Consider the following 25,125-nt stretch of genomic DNA (forward strand, 5'->3'; position numbering starts at 1 on the left):
AAACTAAAGTAGAAAAAAGAATAAAAATAAACATTAACATTAGGAAAAACTCAATTTCACTATTGTATTCATTTGATTTTTTAAACTTTATACTGTTCTATCCCAAATGTGAAGATATTTGCATATTTTGGCATGCTCTTTAAAAAAAGTGAAACTAGAATTTGACAAGTTGCACTAGCAAAATTCAAATAGTGACAACTATTTCTTACAAAAAAAGTGTCATGTTGTATCTTCCTGCTACATATGTGCTAAAGCCCAAATGCTTCTCAGAAAAAAAGTAATTATAGCCTTAAATAATCACTTAACATAGGGTGCATCTAAACTGCAGAATTAAAGCAGTCTGACACCACTTTCACTGCCATGACTCTATCCTATGGAATTCTGGGATTTGAAATTTGGTGAGATATTCAGCCTGATTTGTCTAAGAGCTCTGATACCACATCAAACTGCAAATCCCAGGATTAGTGTGGATAAACCACTAGATGAATACTGTATATAGACATTAAAATGCAGAATTAGGTGCTCAGAGTAGATTGGTTTGGCATGGTGAATCTGTCAGTTCTTGTATTTTGTACACTCTTTTTTTTAAAAAAAATATCAAGTTCTTTTCATCCTGAATACAAAGAAATTTGTGAATTTTCACAAATTGTTATCAAAAACAAACTGAAACAATTCTCACCCATCCCTAATCAACATAAACATTTACTCCTTGGAAACTATAACAGACACATTAAAAATGACTCAGTGGGAGAAAGCTAAATATATTCATGTCAGGAGCCAGAAGTGAAATTGCTTTGACCAGTGGTGGACTTTATTCTGAAATGTGAGCATAAGTTCAATTTTATCTAGAAAGAGTCCTCTAATTGCTTTGAACAAGCTGCCAGCTCTGTCGTATCTTTGAGCATCCATTAAAATTAAGGTAATCATCATAGTTTTTAATAATGTAAACTATGATAATACTCTCAACAATGTCTCTGCTTGTAGAGTATCAGGCATTAACCACTTAGATGAGGGTAGCTGTATTCTATGCTGTGTTTTGATGTGTTTCCTTTCTTTTCTTGTGAACCTTTTCTTGTTTTGTGGTTAGTTTGAGGTTTGGTCATGCCGATGGTGAAATACATCTGCAAAAATAGAGACATTGGTCTAATCTGCACTGCAGAATTAATACAGTTTGACACCACTTTAACTGTCACCACAGCTCTTTGACAGAGATGACTAAATGTCTCACAAAATTACAAATCCAAAGCTTCCCTAGGATGTGGGCATGGCAGTTTAAACCATCTCAAACTGCATTATTTCTGCCATGCAGATTAGACCATTGTTTCACTGTATGTTGAAGCCCATCTTGTTTAGACAGACATTAGCTTTTTATAATTGTATTATTGGTATATTTTCATTATGTTATTGTTCTGGGAATGCTTTGCATTTTATTATTATTATTACCTATGTTAGCTATCCAGGGCAAGGGGAAAAGAATTATAGGAGGAATTACGGCAGAACTCAAAGAAAAAGTATTCTGCTGTTCTGGCTGCAGAAAAACAGTAACATGCCAATAATCAAGGATCAAGAAACATTATCCAGCATCTGCCCAAACAGACCACAAGGAACATTATGTAAATTGTAGTACTGCTTAAGACAACACTGACTATTATACTCTGAAACCTCAAGAAGTGATACATTAAACATGATGATGAACATATTCCATAAATTATTTGCAATCTATTCAAGTGCAAATCTTTTTTAATGGCTCATGGAGATATCCTCTTATTTGCTATCAGAAAAGAGTAGTTCACATAAAAATAAAACTTTAAATATATAATAAATAAAACATATATTTTGGTTCATTTAAAGCCCTAAGTAGTAAGAATGTCCTTAATATTTAAGGAGACTATGCAAAATGAATTCTAAGGTCATATATTCAAACACAGAGAGTTTAGCCACAATACAGAATCACAGCATTTTGACACCACTTTAACTACCATGCTGTGGAATCCTAGGATTCAGCCTGGTCTGTCAGGTCTGTCTGTCTGTCTTACCAAATGACAAATGCCATCATTCTACAATACAGAGTAATGGCAGTTAAAGTGGTGTCAAACTGCTTTAATTGTGCAGTGTGGCTACACAGAGTCAATGTTTATCTTGGCAGACTTGCATTCAGACTTTAGGAGTTCATATGGCTTTAGGAGTTCAGAAGCAACAGTCCGTACTCAGCTAGACTGTTCAGACGCTTCAATGATTTTCTAAAAAGTAACTAATTCCACAGTGTTTTAATAGTTTTTGACAATAAACTAGTTTTTGACAATAAACAGGACATTAAATTTAAATTCTGCACTTCTGTCTTACAAGGGGAATTATTACTAGAAGGCCTGGAGTTTAGTGGAAGAGCATATCCTTTGCACACTAGCAACAGCCTGGAAAAGTTGCTTTGGGGTGACTAAAACTCCCAGAATCCCACAACCAGCATGGCTGTAGAGTGGGGGATTCTTTTATGTGGAATTCAAAAAAGTAATGCTTTCCACCTTTTGATTACTAGTTTCTCTAGAAAGGACTGGAAAAGGACCCTGAAATCCTGACTTGTTGCTATAAACATTACCAAGCTAGATGGACCAATGCTCTAACACGGTCTGTATGACTCACTTTCCTAATCCTATGTGATTATTATAATTAAACATTTGGGGCAATATCTCTTTGCATTTCATATATATCCAGACTGACATGGTAATAAACTTTCTGATCTTAAGCTTCAATGCAGGTTCATTTGGTAAGCATTCAAAAAATATTCAGAAATAATCAAGGAAGATATGGAAGGATCATTATTAAAGACACTCTGGATAACAGTGCATAACTGGAATAAACATGCAAAAAAACCCAACACACACCTGAATTTAACCTAAAGATTATGTTTAGCATAGTTTTGCACTAGCTTCATTCCCAGTCATATATTTACATTCACCAGATAAGTTTAGGATTACTTTGTTGTTCCTCATGAATGGTAGTGTACTGGGTTGCAAGTAAACAACAATCAGCAACAATGTTTTTTTAAAAAAAAATATGTAAAGAAAATTTAAGAATCTTTAGAGGCATTATGTCAGGATTTTTCAGCTTTGAGGCTCGTGAATCCTAAAGGGGTCTTCTCAGTGGCAGATGAGGAATTCCAGGAAAAAGAAGGATAAGGGATGCCAGAAAAAAGAAGAAGGGTTCAGCTACAAGGAAGGAGATCTGCCTCAAGATAATTCCCCTTCCCCTTGGAATTTCCTTTAATAATGCAACAGGCACGTTGTGAAGGAAAAATGCAAAAAGCAGCAAAAAAGAAAGAGAACTTCATTGGATGTTAGACAAAACTCCACATGGTTATTGAGTAGACAAATAGCAAAAATAAAAGGTGACAGAAATGGGATCAGAATCCTGAATGCAATTGTTTAGCAACTGGTGCACAAGGACAAAGAGAACTATTATAATAGTAAGAGAGAAATAGAAGACAACAAAAAGGTAAGATAAAAGGCCTCTTCTGGAAGATCTGAGAAATCAAAGGGAAATTTAAACCAAAAGTGGGGATGCCAGGTGACCATCAGGAGAACACACTACTAGAGCAAAATGAAGTTTAAAAAAGAAAATATAAACAATACACTGGAGAATTGTATATAAGGGATGAAAAGATTGAAGATGAACCCACAATTTTAGAAAGTGAAGTAGAAACTGCATTCAAAGCATTTGAGAGAAATAAATCACCAGGAGCAGATGGCATACCAATAGAGCTGTTTCATGTTACTTAGGCAGGATACAGACCGCCCAAAAGGGCGGTCTTCTGCCACCCTAGTTTTCTGCATGAGGGAGCCACAGCGGACAAACCGCACAGCTCCCTCATGCAGCAAAAAGAACACGCAAAATGTGGATTCTATTTGCGCCACCACTGTGACGCCACAAGGCGCCAATGGTGCACTTGTGGCATCACAACCACACCGAGACATGCAGATGCTAGGCGTCCATCACATCAAAATGGTGTCACCCGTGTGTATAGGGCGCCACCATTTTTACGCCCCCGTCACGTGCGAGGGGCGAGGGGCATTTGAAAGCACCGCCCCTCACACGTGACGGGGGCGCCTCATAGCACCCATTTAAATCGGGCCACAGAAAGAATACACTCAGATTCTAATTATAATCTGCCAGAAATATAGCTGGGGGAAAGCAATGTTATATAGATTAAAAATGCTAAGAAAAGGGACACCAAGGATTGCCATAACCACCAGGCCATTGCATTAATCTCCAATGTAAGCAAAAGGATGCTTTAAAAAAAGAAAGACTTTTACGGTATATGGAGTGTTTCCAGTGCCAAATGCCCAAGCCGGGTTCAGAAAAAGAAGAGGTACTAGAGATCATATTGCAAGCATACATTGGATAATGGAGTACATCAAATAATTTCAGAAGAAAATCGACCTGTGCTTTAGAGATTATAGGAGAGCCTTTGATTATAGCAAAGCCTCATGAAAAACTGATCTTAAAGAAATGGGTATACCACAAGATTTTTTACTATCTTGGTACATGACTTATTCTCAGAATAACAGGCCACAATGAAGTCAGAATACAGAGAAACAGAAAGGTTTGCCATTGGCAAAGGATTCAGACAAGTCTGCATTTTATCACCCTATCCAATTTAGAAGCTAAACATACCCTACAGAAGGCTTGATTAGATTTGGATTCAATTTGGAGGGAAGAGGCATGAAAAATGGAATAAGAAACATCAAGACAAGCAAATGATATCATATTACTAGCAAAAAATAGCAACGACGTGGAATGACCACTGAAGAATGGCAAGGAAGAAAATGCATACTATAGTTTGTTTGTTTGTTTGTTTGTTTGTTTGTTTATAGGATGCCTGATGAGCGGACAGCCAGGAACCTAATTCTTTCTTATTGAGGAACCAAACATAACCAGCCCTTGAATTTATTTTTAAAAGGCCTAGAGATATTGAAATTTCTTAGAAAGCATTTGTAAATGTGTTCTTTTAAAAGATTAAGTGGAATTTACATACTTACCATGGGGAACAGCTGACATGCTTTAGAGCCCTAAAAATCCCAGAAAAAGAGGCAAGGGACTATTTGGGACACAGAGTACTTCCTGCACAGGATATGAATAATCTCACAAAGGAGCCTTTAGCTATTCTGTCTCTTAAGAATCTATCCAGAGCACCAGTGTGTTCATGAGACAGAAGAAAGGGAATTCCGGCACAGCTGTCCCTGCCATTAGGAAGAGTTAAGAACAGCAGAGGCAACACTCAAGCAGAACAGAGGACACAGCATTTACTATCTAATTCATTACACAATGCTAGCTCTTTCAGTATTTCCTCCCCCCTCCAACTTTACTGGGCAGAACAAACAAGAATATAGAACCATATGGAACAAGGACCCAAACTAAAAATTGGCTTTAATATATAGCTACATAAGTACTGTATTCTTTTCTTAGTCATAAGAAAGTGAGGAGTTGCTGATCCAGATAAGAGTTCTATCATGGGGGCAAGGAATTTAATCTGATTTGCATAGGAAAAAGCTCTCATTGGAGCTAATGAACCTTGGAGCTCAGAATCCTTCCTATCCTCCATTCTCTCTTTATAGCAGAAAAAGTAGTACAGGCATCCACCCAAAGAACTAGTTGTTCCCACTGTCCTTTGGGTCCCACTGTTGTAGCAGTTGAGCTGATAGCAATATTGCTAGAGATTCCTTATCTGAGAAAAGAGTTAGAAGATATAGTGGATCGATGCTCAGAGTTAGAAATTAGTTCAGTATCTAGAGACGTTTTTCACATTGCAATTGAAAGACTTCTGCAACTCCCTCCCTACATCTGAAATATCTTTGGGGCATGATTTGGACATTTATTGTTTTTGCCTTGCAGCTGTTGTTGTTGTGGTTGTGATGGTGTGCCTTCAAGTCATTTCTGATCTATGGTGATCCTAAAGCCATATGGTTTTCTTGCCAAGATGATAATTAATCTAAATCTAATTGTTAGTCCAAGTTAGCGATGTTGTTATGCACTTTCAATTCAACTCTGATTGATGGCAACCCTGTCCTTGGCTTTTCTTGGCAAGCTCTTTTCAGAGGAGGGTTACTTTTGTCTTCCTCTGAGAGAGTGTGACCTGCCCAAAGTCACCCAGAGCATTTCCATGGCTGAAGAGGGATTCAAACCTTGGTCTCCAGAGTTGTAGTCCAACACAAACATTACATCAAGCTGACTCTTTTAGCCTAACCACATCTAAAAGGCATCAGTTCTTCGCACATTAACATGTGTGTAACATTGATTGTTGGCCATTTAAGACATAAGTGAATATATCAAACAGTATTTGAAGTGTTTCTTCCAGATTAATCTGATTAGCAAACTATAATCTCAAAGAGGTATTAGACAATTCCTAATGCTCACCATCTAACTCAGTAGCATCACTAGGGTTGGGGATCACCCAGTGCAGTAACTCATAGTCACACACATCCCAGTTACCTCCTCCTGTACCACACCATACAGAATCCTTAGTAATGTTTTTTGTACTAGTGTTACTCATCAATCATAAGTTCCATATGTCACTGAAAATAATGGTAATGTTTGTGACATAAACAACTAGAAAAATTAAAATTATACTTTTAACTTACAATATCATATACACAGCCTAAATATATTTACATGTACATAGTTTCAAATGGTTGAAGTGAAAATTTGGAAAGATGTGGTGTTTTTTAAGAGAATACAAAAAGAACAAAAAAAATTAAAATTTAAAATTTAATGTAAAAAACTCAACTAATATGCAAAGAATGCTGTTTTATCCATAACAACCCAGAATTCTTGAAAAAGTTTACTTATCATGTCAGGATGGATCAACTAAATAGCTTTGCATATGCCTAAATTTCTCTGCCTGTTTATTTTCTGTAAAACAGGAGTGAAAAATGTCTAGCTGAAGAGGAGCCAGTATGGGGGGAGTGACTGAACACTGGACTATGTATGACTCTGGAGACTAAGGTCCGAATCCTTGCTCAGCCCCAAAAACCTATTGGATGACCTTTGGTAAGTCACATACTTTCAACTTCAAGGATAAACCAAGGCAAACCCCTCTCTGAAAAAATCTTGCCAAGAAAGCACTGTAATAGGCTTGCTTTAGGGTTGCCGTAAATCAGAAATGACTTGAAGGCACACAACAGCAGCAACAATTGTTAAGAGAAAACTGAGAGGCAGCCAACTACCTCAAAGATTAGAAATGACATATACAGTAAAGTTGTAACAGTAATCATTGTGAAGTCAGAGGAAGCTGAAGACTGCCAATGTTGTTTGTAAGGAAATATAACCATTATAAATGCATTTGCCTGACCACCGTGGTTGGCCTTAGATACTGGATTTCAGGGCCAAAAAGCTGCTGCTTTCAACTGAGCATTTGAGGCATTAAAACGAACCTTGGGCAATTGTGAAATATCTAATTTAATTTCTATTTATTGTCCTCTACCACAAAATCTCATTACATCACAAAATTGAAACATGGTGCATACAGATCTTAACAGAAGCTCATTTGCTTTTAAATGACATTTATATTCAAATCGTTAAGAGATGTATTGATTTGAAAAACTAGGCATGACAAAATCCATTAAAAGTATTTCATCTGTAATCAACACATAGTAGTTGTTTTCAAATGGTGGGGGAATGTGAAGAAAAAGTTTAAAAAGCAACAAAATTCTGGCAAACCAGTAATGTCTTGTATCTATTGATTTGGGACCTTGGCATTTATAAGATCATTTTATAATGATTGTCTTGCAATACCAGCACTACAAATAATTACTGTATAAGTCAGTAAAGTTGTTAGAAGACTTTAAAAAATAGTGTGTATTGTCAGAAACCTATTTATTAATCAGCTAATCAATCAATAAACATATTCCCAGAATGATGTGAGCTCAGACCCATCACCAGGGACCACAGCACCACAGTTTACATTATTAAGGATTCCAATCTGCACGCAGTCAGATAAGGCTCTTAAAATATGTTCTTTGCATGCTAAAATATCAGAAATCAACAGAAAAGAAAAAAGCTTGTAGTTTGTTGTAGCACCAGAGCTTTCTGACAGAAAATGCTAAATATTTTACAAAACTACAAATCCAAAAATTCCATAGAATTGAGCCATGGCATTTAAAGTGGTATCAAGCTGCATTAATTCTGCAGTGTAGATATATCCTGTTACATTTTTAAAACAGCTGAAAAAGTAGGATGACAGAGGATTAACTGAGACTGTCCCTGATAAACTGGGACAGTTGGATGGTATGTGCTCATAGGACCAAAAGTAAACTTGAATCACTCTAAGTCCATGATAGGCACAATATAGCCTCTATGTAGCAGTCTGGAAATGATACACTCTAAGTATCATCAAGTATTGAAAGCTGAATTGTCAAATACATATTATTGCCTGAAGCAAGCAGGGTAGCTGGCTATGAAGTTTATGGCCAACCTGCTGAGTAAGTACTGGGAAACAATGAGAGGTCAATTCTGCTTGATGTCCTGTGTCTCTCATTTTATACCACTGTATCACTTTTGGTTTTGCTTTTTTTTTATTTTCTTGGTTTAACCTCCCATGTTTCTGGTTATGTATTTTATGGCCAGAGTAATGGTATAGCGGTAAGCATGTGTGTGTGCGTGCAAGTGTGTGTATGTGTGTGAGAGATTTTCACATGGATTTTTGGCATGTAAATCCTATCATAGCACAGGCTTACAGTACACTGTCCCAGGGATCAACATTTCTCTTACTATGATGCCTCATTCAGGGCAAGGTGTAACTATGGTGGGGTGAGGATATTGCCCTCCCATAAGAATTCTACTCCCACACTTGAAATTTTCATTCTGTCCTCAGATTTCTAGCATTGAAGCTGAGCATTTAGACATACAATTTAGGTAGCCAAAGAAAAGGGTGTAGCAGAATTCTAAATCATGGCTTTGGCGCAGCTTTCAGACTCTTAGGATGCATACATCATTTAAACAGCATACCTCCAAAGTGACCTGAAGCAGCTTTATTTTGGTTTGTCTGTATGGGGCCTATATATGTACAAGGGAGCCTTTCCATGACACTTAGGACAATGACACTGGTGCAGAAATCTCATTCAGTGTTGTTGTTCTAGAAGATTCAGGGGAAAGGCTTGAAGAACAGTGGTGGAGATCACAGAGGTGCAGTGGTGCCCTGGAGGCAGGCAGAGGCATCATGGTGCCAAGACAGAAAAGGGAGGTCTTGGTGGGAAAGGCTAGGAGGAGGAAGGTGAGGGGGGTCAAGTTGCTGCCACCACCATCACCACAGGAGTTTCCATTATTACCCAAAGACATGTCCATTACAGTTTACGCATGGAACACGAACAGGTGAAGTGCACCAGGATGTGATAATCTTCCCCTTGATCGCATTATTACCACCTTTTAATCACATTTTCATGCCACTTGCCTCCCATGTGATAGAGTCCATTGCTTTTAGCAAATCGCACAAGATGTAGAATATAGGTACATCTGGAAAACTGGGAAATAAATTTCCTTGAATATCTTTAGGCATGATCTACAATGTTGCCTCAATTTCTTTGTTAACGTACGTGCAGCCTGATCTCTGAGGCTTGGGAATATAAATCCAGCCCCTTATTCCATGTTTGTGCCCTGGATAACTGCCATCCTATTACAGAAATCTTAGCTGCATAACCATACGAATTTTCCAAAGCTATTGTGCATGCTGGCTGTTTAGGAGTACAAGGACCCCATTTCTTCCATTCAACTGGATCTTCCTGTAATAATTTAAAATCAGGGACTGACAATGTTACTTTTAGGATGCACAATCCCAGAACTACAGTTGGAGCAGTTGCCTATATCTTTAATAACTATGTAGAAAAGGGGATTTCAGAAGGCGTTGAAGTTATCTGGTTGCATGACAAGCAGCTTCTGCTAAAATTCTCTTCTCTATACAACCATTAAAGACTCATTGACTAATGTGGCCAGCTTCTGGAAAATGTAGTCCCAGAAAACTAATAACCTTGCCAAGATCTTTATAAAAGTATTTTAGAATGACTAAGGTGCGGTACATATGGCGCTAAAGCGCTGTGCTTGCACTGTGTTAGGGTTACGGGACTGCACGGCAACCGTACAGTCCCTAACCCTAGCACATATTAGCGGTGCAATAATGGCGGTGCCCTGTATACACGGGTGCTGCCATTATGATGTAACGGATGCATAACATCCACACATCATGCCCCGCCAGTTACATCACAAGTGCACCAATGGCACACTCGTGATGTAACTGGCACGGGGGGGGGGGGGAGATAACCTGCTTTCTGCGGATTCTTTTTCCTCCGCAGGGAAGCCATGTGGTTTGGCAACTGCGGCTTCCCCACGGAGGAAAAACAGGCACCGGCAGACCGCCATTTTTCAGCGGTCTGTACTGCGCCTAAAGCATCTTATATACATGTACTTCTTTATAGGAAGAATTTTTTTAAATTTCAAGTTGGACGCCATGGCTCAAAGTTATCAATTGTATGAGTAGCAAAATAAAGTCAAACATTTTTGTAACATTTAAGAAGAATGATTTTAGATAATTTTTTATGTAATGTGCTCTCATACCAAAGCTGTGGCTCTTAATCATACTGGTGATTAATGTCATATATTATGTTTTTACTAAGGAACTCTTATAATTATCATCTTTAGAATCTTCCTTTATGACTCATACAGTAAATAATGATGAGATTTTAAAGGTGATAATTGTAATAGAGTCTTTGGAATGATGTAAGATATTTTATTAATCACTAGAGCTAGGGATCTGTTAAATTAAACAGTTACTTTAAACTATCATGGGAGAGGGGATTAGACTATGTGACTTAATTAATACATCCAAGTTTTATATCTATATGGATGCACTTTTTACTTTGGACTTTTATAAAAGTTTTTTTTTTGACTGACAGATAATGAGAATGCACCAAGATAAAGATTTGGAGCAAGTGAGAAATGTTTGTTACATAATATATGTAACTGAAAATATTTCTGTACACATTTTAGAGGCCAGAAAGATAAAATTAGTCTCGTTGAAAGCATAAGAAGTTTTTGCTCACTTTGAAAACCCAGATAATTTTTGATTCCACCAGTAGTTATCCCTACTCTGATGTTACAGAAGATCCCAGCTGGAAAAAAAATAGGTCAAATCTTCAGTTTTGAATTCTTTGATGTTGAAATGTGTATCACAGAGTATCACAGGCAAAATCCATAAAAGAGAGATACCTTTATTTGTGGACCAAAATGCACAAAATACATGTTGCAACCTTTCAAAGCTCCACTGGCGTCTTCATAAGAGAAAGAAGTTAAAAACCATACACGAGGGAAAAAATATGACAATGTTAGTCACAAGACTGCATTTTGTCAAATTGTCACTGTTCTCAGTTCAGGTGTTCAGATGTTGTTGAATGGACATTCATGCAGGCTGGCCCCTCCTTCCTCTTGCTGTGTGGGTGCTCCAGGCAAATGTTTGGTTGCATTTAACATTTATTTAAAGATTTTGGGGATTCTAGTGGTCTGTATGGTGCTAAAATCAGTGTGGCATTTCATTATGATGGTGAACAGCCAATCTGTACAATTTGTATTAGCTCGGTGTCAGTTCTGCTTCAAAGTATAAGCAAAACATGGCATCTAAATTCTAGAACAACATTGTCATACTGCCTTGTCATGCATGGGCCATAGAATGTTACCATTCCTCTCACAGACCTCCTGCAACACACACACACACTGAAATATGAGCTTGCTTGCTTTTTTGCAACTGGTGGTACAGACACAACCTAATTAAACTTTGAGACAGATGCCTAATGTCATCCATATGTCTCAGTATCGCAGTATCACATCTACTGGATATTTTGTTTTCTTCCTCTGAAGTTCTTGGTGTCATATACATTACAAAGTTCATCTTGCCACAATGCTTGAAGTGTTGTTTCATCCTAAAACATAATAGGCTGGAGACCTATAAGGCTGTAAACTTACATTCACTGACCTAGAGGTTTCATTCACCCCTCAACAGGGATACCTATGATTACACTGTAAATTACACATGTAATTTGCAGTGGTTGCCTGAAGTGCTGACAACAAAAGGTCATATAGGCGTAGTCTCTGAAGCCATTTACTTCAGTGCATAAATAGTGAGTATTTCCCCCCAATAACTGAAGTACTTTTGAGATTGGTGAGAGAGCATCAAGACCCCCACTGATTATTCAAAAAGGATGGTTTTTTATTTTATTTTTATTGTTCCTAATATTGTACTATCCCTATATGAAAATAAAGACATGCACATTTTTGATTATCATCTAGTCTTACTGTTGGACATTTTAAGGAATAGAATCTATGGAATGAAAGCGAAGCCAAGCCTTTGTGGAGTCTGTGAAGGGAAGGGCTATATTGTACTGTCCAAGTTTGTAAAAGGAGGGGGGCATTTTGATAGAACAGAAAAGGCCAAAACACATGTAGGGTGTGGAGAGCTGAGTCTATTGTGTGAGCAAAAGCAGAGCTCAGGAAAACTACTCTTGAATTTTTCAGTTCCCTAGTCAGCATGGCCTAAATGTAAAGGAGGACGTATGCTGATGGACCCACTTCTGTCAACCGAATTGGGGGAGAGCTCTCTTCTTCTCCCCAGGTCCTCCTGCTGCTGCCACATCCAAAAACCTGTTCTGAGGGTTTGGGAAACCCTGCAGTGTCAGTTTTCAGGTGGTGCCAAGACATACAAGGGAGAGGAGAGGAAAATAAAGTTTATTGTACCAGCATAGTGTTGGATTTAGGCCTAATAGCTGAACTCTAAAAATTACAAGGCAGCAGTGGAACTGATAAGATGCTTCCCCTATCTCATCTTATCAGTTTGAAGGTGATGGGCTGATAGGGGTAAGTAATATAGAAAATGAAAGTTACCTATCTATGACACTGACCTAGAGGTCAGGTCAGATGTTAAAAGGCATGTTGCAATTTTAATGGATATTTTTAATAAGCCAGCACACTTTTAAAAAAGGGAAAGGAGGAGGAATAGAGAAATACAACAGTTTGGAAGCAACATAATGCAGAGGTGATTGTTCCAGAAATCATCTAAGCCAAAAAGGAATTTATTTATAATGTGGTATGTTGCTTCTCATAGCCCAGTATAAATTCCAAATACAAAGACTCCAGTACTGTTATTCACATGGTAGTGTTCAACATTGGCAGGGAGGTCATTAGTAATTTTGACTACTTTTAGCTATGTTTGTACAAAATAATAAAATACATTGCCTTAAAACAGTCATCATCCTTATCATAATCCAAATGAAGGTGTTAACAGCATGAATACCATGAAAGCAATAACAGAATAATGATAATTTAATGCACTTCTTACTGATAATTCCGGATGATGCTCAACTACATAGGTGCCTTAATGGTCCAATTTTGCCTGAATTCCTTCCTTCCTTCCTTCCTTCCTTCCTTCCTTCCTTCCTTCCTTTCTTTTTTTGGAGAAGGAGCTGTCCTTCTATTCCAGGAACTATACCCAAATATACACATTTCAAGAAACAGAAAATATTTTCTTGGTATGTGTGAGAGAGATCGAGAGAGATTGAGAGAGAGAACAGCTAACAAAAGAGAAATAATAAAACACTGTAGCTGTACAATTTGGCTTCTTAATCTGAATCAAAAGCTGTCTCTTTCCTCCTTGCTCTCTGTCATTCTCTCATACACATTCTCCTTCTATCTCTGTGTGCATGAAAACTTGGTGGGCATTGTCTGATTAATATCAATGTGCCGCACAAAATTGCTCAAGGATTCTTAGCTTAAATGTCTATACCTGATGTCTTAAATGTCTATACCTGATACAAATGCTTCTGTAATATATAGGCATTCTACTGATATATGATACCATTTTACACAGCTGAGCCCTCCCAGGCCTGTCCAAATGCTTCTCACATTCTCAGCACTTCTGTCTGTGTGCTTCCACCAACCCACTATGGGAGCAACAGCTTTTAACTGTAAGCAGCATGTATATGTGTTAATAATTAGACTTGCTACATCCATCTGGACATGCTGAAAGTCACAGCTGGTAAAGCAACATTCACAGCATGGCTGCTTCACCCTGCTTTTGTACTGATGTGTCCCAGAATCTGCTACAGCATTTAAATGCAATTCAGCACATTCTGCTGGAATGATTACCATTCCATTATTAGCACTGCTGAAGAAGTCAAGATATTGAAAAGGATACACATTTATATCCCATTTCTGGAAAAACAGATCTAAAGCTAGAGGGATTTGTGTTAATGGTTTTGTCGTAAATTGTATAACTTCAGCCAGACTTTTTCTGTCAGCCATTTCCACCTGCACTTTTTTGTAAGCATATGTAAGTGTTGTACTACTGGAAAAGACAGTCAGGAGAAGGTTGTTCTTGGGGGGAACTTGTTATTTTTCACCTAAATTTGCACATAAATATTTCACCTGAAGTTCTAACTAAAAGCTTTCTCTAAAACATTTTTTTGGAGGGAGGAATCTGTAACTTTTCATTCTATGCCTTCATTGTGTGTATTCACTGTGTCTAGTAAATATGTGGGATTACTGCTATTTTCCTCTGTTTCCAATATCCTATCTTTGTGTCTGAAGAGACCAAAACAAAAAGAAAACTCCACAGGCACCAGTGAAGGATTTTTCCTGGGGGATGGTGAGCAGGAGTATATATAAAAATATTCTTCTCATTTGCTGATTTCCTTAAGTGTTTCTAAACTGTCATGTGATAACTGGCTTGCTAGGGGAGAAGGCATTTAATTTCAGCTACTAGGAACATACTGTATGCATATCTCAGCAGACAAACCAGTCTGGCATGACCACCCATCTTATTCTGATGACTGGAGAGATTCCTCACACAGGTGTTGGTGGCTGGGGCCTGTGAAGGTCACTAACTCCTTCGTTTCTATTTATGCTAGAGATCCCAGAGATTTATTCGACTTTGGTGCTGAAAGAAATGTAAGACAACATAGTACAACTTAGCATTCTGTGATAACTTGTGATTCAGATCAACACTGAAAATGTTAAGAGTCTTTGTAGATTATCGCACTGCGTTCTGAGAACGTTCTCATCACGTGATGAGAACGGAACGCATTTGAGAATACCGCACGTATGTGTTCCAATCGGGTTGTCAGAACGCTTAAATGTGTTCCAAATGTGTTCCAGGAGGGAACGGATTTGAATGTGTTCTGAATGTGTTCCCAGAGAGCTGAAACGTGATGAAAACGTTCCAAGAGAAGTGTGTGCGGTATTCTTATCCGTTCTCAAATCCGTTCCCTCATTCCTCCGTCTCCTGATTGGCTGAAAGAATGACAGGCAGGGAGGGAGGCAGGCAGGCGAGCGACTGCAGTGAGGGAAGGTGTGTGTGTGTGAGGGGGGAAAGAAGGAGGGAGGGAAGGAAGGAAAAAGGGAGGAAAGGTGGGACAAGGAAGAGAAGAGGAAAGCAGGGAAAGAGAGAGAAAGAGAGAGGGAAAGAGGAGATCAGAGCAGAGAGCAAGAGGGAGAGGGTCTGGCTGCTTCTGGGGGGGGGGCTCTAGTGTCATGTTCAGTGGGGCTCCTGTGCTGTCACAATGCAGGAGGCAGGGATGCCCAGGACCTTCTCCTCCTTCCCTCCAGGAGGGAACCCACAAAAGCTCCTCTGTTTGGAGCACCACAGAAAAGCAAGCAAACAACTCCCAGAATTCCATAGCAAAGAGCCAGACAAGAGTTAAAGCGGGGAGGGAAGCTCACAACCTGAAGGCACACATTACATGCACACACACAGAAGCAAAAGGGTGTCAAGCTGCCAAAAAGGGGAAATGGGATGACAGCAGAGGACTCTTCTTTTCTAACCGGTTTAAAGAGCTGCTATGGCTGCCGGGGCTCTGCTCTTGGTCCAGTCCCCTCCCTTTCCCTCCGCTTGAAGAGACCTCCGTGGAGCTCCCTTAATGCCCAGGCTGCCAAGGAGGGGACTCTGCCCTTGGCCCATCAAGTTACATAGGTTTTATCCTATTTTCTTCAAACATATGCCAGCATATGAAGCCCCAGCGTTTTATAGGGGCTTGCCTTCTTTCCCTCCCAAGGGAATCTTCGGAGGGAAGACTTCTCAGTGAGGCTGAGAAGCACTCTCCCGGCCAGAGGCCCTAGGCTTACTGAAATCCCCCACCTCCCTTCCCCATAGAAATCAATCCAAAAACTGAGTTTAAAAGGAGCAGAGGAGAGCCCTTTGGGTCTGCATCTGGGAGAGATTTTAAACTCCGTTTTTGGATTCTTTCCTATGGGGAAAGAGGGGAGAGAGAGAGATGGCAGGACATCCCCATAGCCAAGCATCCTCTGCTCCCCCCAGATGAAGACCCATAGGGCTCAGTGCTCTTTAAGCTCCGTTTTTGGATTGATTCCTATGGGGAAAGAGGAGAGAGGGAGAGATGGCAGGACAACCCCATAGCCAAGCATCCTCTGCTCCCCCCAGATGAAGACCCATAGGGCTCACTGCTCTTTTAAAACTCCGTTTTTGGATTGATTCCTATGGGGAAGGGAGGTGAGGGATTTCAGTAAGCCAAGCCTCCCTTTTCCCTCTTTCCTGGGGGGCGGCGCCTCTCCCGAGCCGTCCAACCACTGAGTGGCGACGTCATCAGAAGACAGCCCACAAAACGTAATACAGCAAACCGTTCTGAGAATGGTTTCAAGAAAAAGGAATCGCAGTGCGGTAAACTGCCGTTCTGATCCCGTTCTGATCACGTTTTGATTTCTAATGCGGTAATATCCGTTCCAGGAACGTTCTCATCACGTGATGAGATGGAACGTTCTCAGAACGCAGTGCGATAATCTCCTTTCACAATCTGAGCCTTTTTAGAGCAAGCTAAACATTTCCAATATTGTTTTTCCCCTCCTTTCAGTCTTTCAAAAGGAAAATGTGACTAGATTGCTGAAAGGAATATGATCACAGATGTGCCACATCCCACCTTCCAGGGGACATAAGACTATAGGAGGGTTGCATTCCTTGCCTTTCAGTCAGAACACTGTCACAAAGGAGAGATCAAACTGGCCTCATCTATCAGCTTGAGAAAGAACTGCTGTACAGTATTTGCTTCCAGCCAAAAAGAACACTCAACTTCTCCACTGCCCTGGAACTTCATATTCCTTGATTCTCTGAACCTGTCATGGCCTGCCTTGCCATTAGTCTGTGGCAGATGACCACTTGCACGAGGCAGCAACAACCTTCCCTGCCTCCCAGCTGTTCCTCTGTCCTGAAGTTACTTATGGCTCATGGTCTTTCCCTCATCCCTGCAAACTAGTCTGCTGGAGGAACCAATCCTTATCACCAATGCTGAAAGAAGAGTTAGCTTTCATTTTTGCAGGCTTTTAAACATGACAAGGACAGTGTCATCTTGTCCTCTGTACAGACCACAGAAGGTCTTGGTTAAGCCCTGGCTACCAACCATTGACTGAGATATGTGCGTACCTATGTCCATGTATGTCTACTATTATAATCTAATGTAAGTCACCTTGAAGAGTTTTTTGTGGTTTTTTTTTTTTTGGGCTATGTGGTCATGTTCCAGAAAGGTTTCTTCCTGAACATGGCCACATAGCCTGAAAAACCCACAAAAAACTATGGATGCCGACCATGAAAGCCTTCTACTTTACACCTTGAAGAGCATTTTAATAAGAAATGAGATAGAAATCTTTTAAATAAGTAATAGATTTCAATATTCAAATTGACATTTCAGGTGACACTTGATCTATATATTTGATTCATCCACTTAGACAATGTCAATAATCAACAAAAAATGATTAACATCAAACACTTTGAAGACAATAAATGATTTGTTGTCCCAGTTTTCATAAATTTAGTTGTCTATGTTGCCTATGTTTTTGGTTCTCTCAAGGACTGTATACTGAAAAAAGTAATTTTCCCCCAATCATATTTTCCAGCTGTGTAGCACTTGTGCTCCTCCTCATCTTAACAAGTCTTTATCTAATTTACATCAGTGATAAAAGGAAAGTTATACAGCATTCTACTTTAGAACTTACATCTGTATAATATTATTTTAAAAAACTGATCAGCCTGCTTGACTAAATTGTTGTAAAAGAGCTTTTTTAAAAAGCAATTCCATTTTCACGAGCGGGTCTGGAATGGATCCTCTGTGTAAAAGGAGGCGTGGCTGTAGTTCAGTTAGTCTGACTTCAATACCAGGAAACATTCTAGAGCAGATAATTAAACCCGAGAGTCCATGAACATTTAGAAGGGAATGCTATAATCACAAAAAGTCAACATGGGTTGCAGAGAAACAAGTCATGCCAGACAAACTGATATCTTTTTCTTTTCTTTTTCCTCTTTTTTTCCTTTTTTTTTTTTTTTTTTTTGATAAAATTACCAGCTTGATAGATGAAGGGAATGTTGTGGATACTGCATATCTTGATTTCAGTAAGGCCTTTGACAAAGTCCTCCATGATATTCTTGCAAACAAGCTAGTAAAATGTGGGCTAGAAAATGCAACTGTTAAATGGATTTGTAATTGGTTGACTGGCTGAACCCAAAGGGTGCTGAGCAATGGCTCCTCTTCATCCTAGAGAAAAGTGACCAGTGGGGTGCCACAGGGTTCTGTCCTAGGCCCAGTGGTATTCAACATCTTTATCAATGACTTAGATGAAAGAATAGGGGGCATGCTTATCAAATTTCCAGATGAAACCAAATTAGAATGAATAGCTAATACCCCAGGGGACAGGATCAAAATTCAAAATGACCTTAATAGATTAGGAAGCTGGGTCAAAGCTAACAAAATGAATTTCAACAAGGAAAAATGTAAGCTACTGCACTTAGGACAAATAACTAACTAAATAATGCATATATATATATAGGATGGGGTATTGGGGCATAGAGAGATGCACTGTGTCCACTACGACCACGTGCAGAGTTGATCCACGCAGGCAGAACACCACGAGAAGGCTCTTGGAGAGACGTCTGCAAAGGCTTCAGCAGAGAAGGAAAAATTCCTCCCACACAGGCTCACCAGCCTTGAGCTCCCAGCTTGCAGAAATAAACACTAATGGACAGCAAGGCTCTCACTCAAAGAAGAGGGCTTTAATTCACTTGTTCCAAACTATTTACAGTATCACACAGAGTATCAGATAGCCGTCTGGATACTCACAGCTCTAACCCGCTTTTGCGAGTTCTTTTTCCTCCGCAGGGAAGCTGCACAGTTTGGTGGCTGCGGCTTTTCTGTGGAGGAAAAAACGCCGCCACCACTCTGAACAACCAGGAAGGTATGTACTGGGCCTATGCGTGAAAGGGATCTAGGGTGAAGTACAGACCGCTCCTTCAGGGCTGCCTGTTAGTTTCTGGGTAAGATACAAGGTGTTGGTTTTAACCTTTAAAGCCCTACATGGCTTGTGTCCTGACTACTTGTGGGAGCATCTCCTTCCATATAATCCACCCCGTACGTTTCAGTCCTCTGGGAAGAATCTGCTACAACCTAAGAAGACTAGACTTTCAGCAGTGACCCAGAGGTCCTTCTCATCAGCCTCTCCCAGGCTCTGGAACGACCTGCCGGACGAGATCCATCAGATTATCACCTCTGAAGCCTTTGAGAAGGCTATTAAAATGTATCTCTTCCAGCAGGCCTTTCCATACTAAACTAGATCTACTGACCTGCCTCCCCGCTACTTTCATCTTTAAGCCATTGTTGTGACACTGGAAGTGTCACTGATACCATCGCTTCCAACTCCCCTTGCCTAGAAGATGACTCATTTCCCGCCCAAATTTGCCCAAAATTATTATTTTATTATTTTATTTATTTAGTTATTTTACTTATTGGTCCTGTTTAATTTCTTTTTAAGGATTGATTAATGATTTTATTTTTGGGGGGAGGGTTGGGGTTTTATCTTGATATTCCTGTAATCCACTTTGATTCTTTTGAGAAAAAGCAGAATATAAATTATTATTATTATTATTATTATTATTATTATTATTAATGTTTCTCATCAGACTAGGATTCTTCTCCTCATGGTTTCTCAACAATCAAAACATGATGTTCACCATTTTCCAAATATCTTTGAATATTCTTTCATTCTAAGGCAGATACACATAAATATACGAAAGAGGCAACTCTGCACATAGAGATGCCAGCAAACCTTCTCCTAACCCTCCCAGCTATGCAGTTGAAGCACATCATACCAAAGCTGATGGTTCTGGGATACACAATCCAGTGCAGTGAGGTGTGAAAATAGTTATCTCCAAAGCTCCCCAGTACCGCATGTGTGGATTTTAAAAAACATCTTTAAAAACCAACAACATTGCCTCAAAAAGTATCCTGCACAATTTTGCCACCATGCCCCTCTCCCCCAATTGAGTGTTTTTGGCCCAAGAGAGATCTTTTTAAAAATAGGAAGTCAAATAGAAGTTAGGTCCTGTACACATCGAACATTAAGGCCAGCATGGAGGTGGAGTTGGGGCATAGCATCCTCACGACGCATGCCCGACTCCACCCCCCCAGGGCATCCTGACACCGCATGCTGCTCCACATGCATACAAGAAGTCAAACAGGACAAAAGCATGAACTCCACATGCATACACCATCATGGTGCTCTTCTGGTGCTGCATCCATACAACACTTCACTGAAGGAACACTGTATAGCCATGGCACCATTTTGAGGACACAAAATGGAGCCACTTTTTGCGGCTCCTTTTTGCACCACGAGGTTGCCATGGTCCCGATCTGGCTAGAAAAGGGTCAGTATCCCACCATCCCTTAGGGACTGTATGTACAGCCCCTAAGTTTTCATTTGATTTGCTGCTGTGTATTGGCTGAGATCCTGCACCAGTGGCTATAATGCGTAACTTTATAATGATGGAGCTAAATTGCTATTGAATTGTGATGATGCATAATAGAGCACCACTCAAGATGTGCAGTTGTACAATGAGAGCTCCCATTATACAATCAAATATTATTTATTATTTCTTTATTTAGAGCATACCTTATCCTTCAGCCAAAAAAGACTCCCAGTGCAGCTTACAAATTTTTAATTTGACAATTTCCTACCCTCAAGCTTACAATGTAAAAAGACAAGAAGCAGAGATAAGAGCATGGAAATTTGGAGAGGGATTAAGTCCAACAAATGCTAGCTGCTAGGACATGTTGTGCCTCGAAACATTGTGTATTGGGGTACATTATGGAACGGGACATGTTGTGTCTTGGGTCATGTTGTGCATCAGTGGTGTTGTGTAACAGCCACACTCTTGGCTCTGCTTAGGTAATGGTCCTGAAGGCATAGTGGCATCTCTTTTCCCCTCCAGAGAGTATGAATGGTGCACAACATTATACAATCAAAACTCAGTTTGCAATGACATAACTTCCCAACAGGTTGCTATCCATTGTTTTTTAAAGGCCTCTCCTAAGCCTAAACCAACCTGGGGGGCCAAAAACATGGTGAACATTTTTGAACCCAACATTGTTTTTTAAAAAGGATTTTCAACATCAGAAGGTGCAGCAGGTCTCCAAGTTCCCCTGGAGGGTCAGTGCCCTTCAACTCCTGAAGTTGCTTATCTATGAAGTGGAGATCAGTCCAGGGTGGGACAGGTCTTCTACCTGTTGTTGGACTGCACCTTCCACTAGCCTTAGCCACCACAGCCAATGGGTGAGGAATCATAGGAGCTTCAGCCTAGCAATGTCATAACTCCAACATTTCAGAGATGAAAATTGGGACACGTGGCAGAACAACATCAGTGTCTAATTGAGAGGATGTGGCCAGGCAACAAGAGGGCAAAAGTTATTAATGAGAAAGAACACACAAAACTACTATTTTAAGCATAGAAACACTGGAATTTACATAATAATTTTAGGAAACAGAAAATTAAAATAAAACTCAAATTTATCTACTGGGAACAGCAGTACCTCTTCTTCCCTTCCTGCTGAGTTAAGTGCAAAGTACTTTTGCATTTAGAGCTCAGTTTACATCAATTGAAGTAAACTAAGGACAAAAGGAGAAAGTGGAAGAAGAAAAAAGAAACTGGGACATTTTAAAAGCATCTGAGAAAGTGGGATGGAAGAGGATTAACCAGGATATTCCTTACTAAAGTGGAAGGTGTGCAATATCTAGGGAGCTACAAATTTCTGCTGCCTGTCCAGATCTGTACCAGTTAAAAGGATCTCTAGGGATCTAAAAACCTCCCCTTCCTGCAAGAAGCTGGGGAGTTTGTTTTCAATATGTAGTGGTTCAATTCCTTTCAATCCTACTGTGAATTTTCATGTAGGACAAGGATAGTGAATCATCTTGGTTGTATTTGAAATGGAAATTCGAACCTGGCTTTGCTGCAAACTGCTCTGTGAATCCACTTATCTCATAATTATCTAATGCAAATTTAAATGCAGGACATTGTGTTCTCATCATCCATGAGGATGGAGAGGACAGCATTATTTGGGATACCTGATATAAATGCAACCTAAATTTAGTTAAACATCCCAAGGGAGCTGTGTTACCATCTACACAGTTGACTCTGCTCTCTTCACTTTTCCAGTTCTATGCTGCACATACATTGCGTTTAATGTGACTCATGTTAATCCTGAAGCAATTCTAAGATTTAGACACTTGAAAAACTGAAATGATACTATTCATGACCTTTTATGAAAATCTAACATGTGATGGAACTGGCTTTTGAGTCATACAGGATTGGATATTCGGGTTTCTGCTGTGGTATACAGAGAGAAGCAAAAGGATTGGCAGTGTGTAAAAGTAATAATGATCGGGTTCCTTTTATAATATACTACAAAATCATTCTCCCCAGACATTCTAAACCTCCATGCATCATGTTATGGCCACTAATACTCTAAAGCCACATCAAGAGATTAACCGGAGTCTCTGCAGCCACATAATCAGGCTGCGAACACTTCCTACCTATGAAACCACCCATCATTACAACTATTCACTCAGAATGGTTGGAATTGCTTTCCAGATTATCATGTGCTGAATGGTGTTCTTCATTTTGTATTCAATAAAAAACAAAGTGGTTAAACTGCATGTGTGTGTGTGATTGTGTGGTTGTGTATGTATATGTGTGTGTGTGTGTGAGAGAGAGAGAGAGAGAGAGAGAGAGGATTCAGGGGGTGATCTCCACACAGATATATCAGAAAATGTGACTTTCCTTGAAACACTGTCCATCTAAACTACAGTTCCTTCATTTCCCCAATAAACTGAGTAATTATATCATTTTTAAAATGTAGTTGGATTCAAAGACATTGGCCCAGTACAGATGGGCCTCGGGGCATCGCATACAGACGCCCCGCATCCCTAGCATGTCATGGGCACTCACCAGACGGGGCGCGTAATGATGACGCCACAACTGCACCGCTTCTAAATTGGGGGGGGGCAGCTGCGACATCATCATGACGTCTTTGGCACTTTGCTGCGCGCAGCAGCACCAGAAAAAGGAGTCTCTTCCGGTTGCTCCTTTTTTGCTGTGCAGCAGCACCGCACAATTTGTTTGCTGCGGCGCTCCTGCGGAACAAAGAGGGGCACCAGGGAGGTGCCTCTTTTTGGCGCTCTTTACCATGCTATAGCTATGTTAGTCTCAAAAATCACTATACAAAGGGATCTTGTAGCACATTTCAGACTAACTGAAAGACACTGATAGCATGCATCTGAGGAAGTAGCATGCATCTCAAGTCTATAAAAGCTCACGCTACCAGCTTCTTTCTTTCAGTTAGACTCAAACGATGCTACAAAATCCCTTTGCTTATTAATATAATTGAGATCAAGTTGTTCCATGACTTGGCAGCAGATCTATAAGTGCATGTGATAACTGTACACCTTAGGCAAGCAGTACATTTCAGTCAGGCTCTGTGCCTTCACTTTCATGCTCCATCCCTTGATCTCCAGGTTTCATAGGTCAATGTGGCTTAGCAGGACAGGCAGACTCAAGCACTTCTACTTTTTGCAGTCAACAGCCACACCTGAGAGGGTCTGGCAGAATCCCAAATTTAGCCTGTGTTTCCTACGTTCTGCCAGAGAGACATCTGTCGCATACTCCATAGCTTGGGGGACTCTTTGCAGAGCTGGCTCACAACCATTTAAATTTTGTCAGTCTGCCCACTACTAGTAAGGCATATGTCTCTTCTTTTTCTTTGTGACCTAAACTAATGTACAAATGAAGAAAGGGTGTTTGCTTACACATACCAGTTTTTTTAAGGCTGATAGTGGCAATGTCTGATTTAGTACTGTCACAGGTATGGTTTAAAAGCCAAGTGTACAATATTTGTTATTTTGGATTTCAGCTTGATCTGTACTGCAGAAAAACCTACTTTATCCATCCATGGTAAAACTTCCCTTTCTATTGACATCTAGTCCCCAGAGAAAAAACAAGCAATCTGCCCCATATAAATTTTTGGGAAGTTGGAGAAAAAATAGCACAAATGATTGGAGCAATCCATTAACTTTTTTAAAAAAAATTATTTTGTTCACTCACATATTATTTGCCAAGTTTTTAGATAGCAGATAAAATAATAAAATAATAAACTTACAGCTCCCTTGCCCCTAGTCAACATAAATATAGAAATAAAGACATACCAGCCCTTGTGCTCAGATTCTGTGAGGGAGCAGTATCATTTCAGAATTAAACTGAGTTGGTGAGCTTCTTGTAGTTTGGATAATCATGCCAGTGGACCCAAACCTGCAGTCTACCACAGCTTGAAAACTCTGCATCTCAACTGTCCTAGTACATATATATCAAGGGAAATGTTAACCGTTGATCTATTTGCTCTTGAATTTCACGAAGTGTTTCTTTTTGGCATTTCAGGTAGATAAAAACAAGACTCCAATTGACTTCTGTTTTCTATTGAACTCAATATCTTGCATTTTGCCAAGGAATCAAAAATTCAGATGTGCTCCAAATGCCTTTTTGCAGACCAACTGGACTGACATGAGTAATTCGAAGAAATGCACTTCATATGCCTTGCACATTACTCAAAATAAATTCATAATCCTCTCTAAAAAATATTCTTAGGATGTTCCCCAGGTGAAGAATGTGTATACAAAAACATATTCCTGCTTTCTAAAATTTGTACAGTATGTCCCTGAGACTTGCACAGTGCACTCTGTCATGTATCTGAGAACATGCATTGTAATCTACAAATGCTAAAA

General features: G+C 39.6%; 1 long non-coding RNA gene across 1 annotated transcript; it reads left to right on the top strand.

Moving 5' to 3' along the window:
• Window positions 1–822: 822 nt before the first annotated feature.
• Window positions 823–25,125, top strand: LOC121914742. Its single transcript, XR_006100579.1, has 3 exons — window positions 823–919; window positions 6,915–7,041; window positions 24,782–25,125. It is a non-coding gene; the product is annotated as an uncharacterized LOC121914742 (long non-coding RNA).

The sequence above is a fragment of the Sceloporus undulatus genome, chromosome 1, assembly GCF_019175285.1.
Source record: "Sceloporus undulatus isolate JIND9_A2432 ecotype Alabama chromosome 1, SceUnd_v1.1, whole genome shotgun sequence".
NCBI classification, from domain to species: domain Eukaryota; kingdom Metazoa; phylum Chordata; class Lepidosauria; order Squamata; family Phrynosomatidae; genus Sceloporus; species Sceloporus undulatus.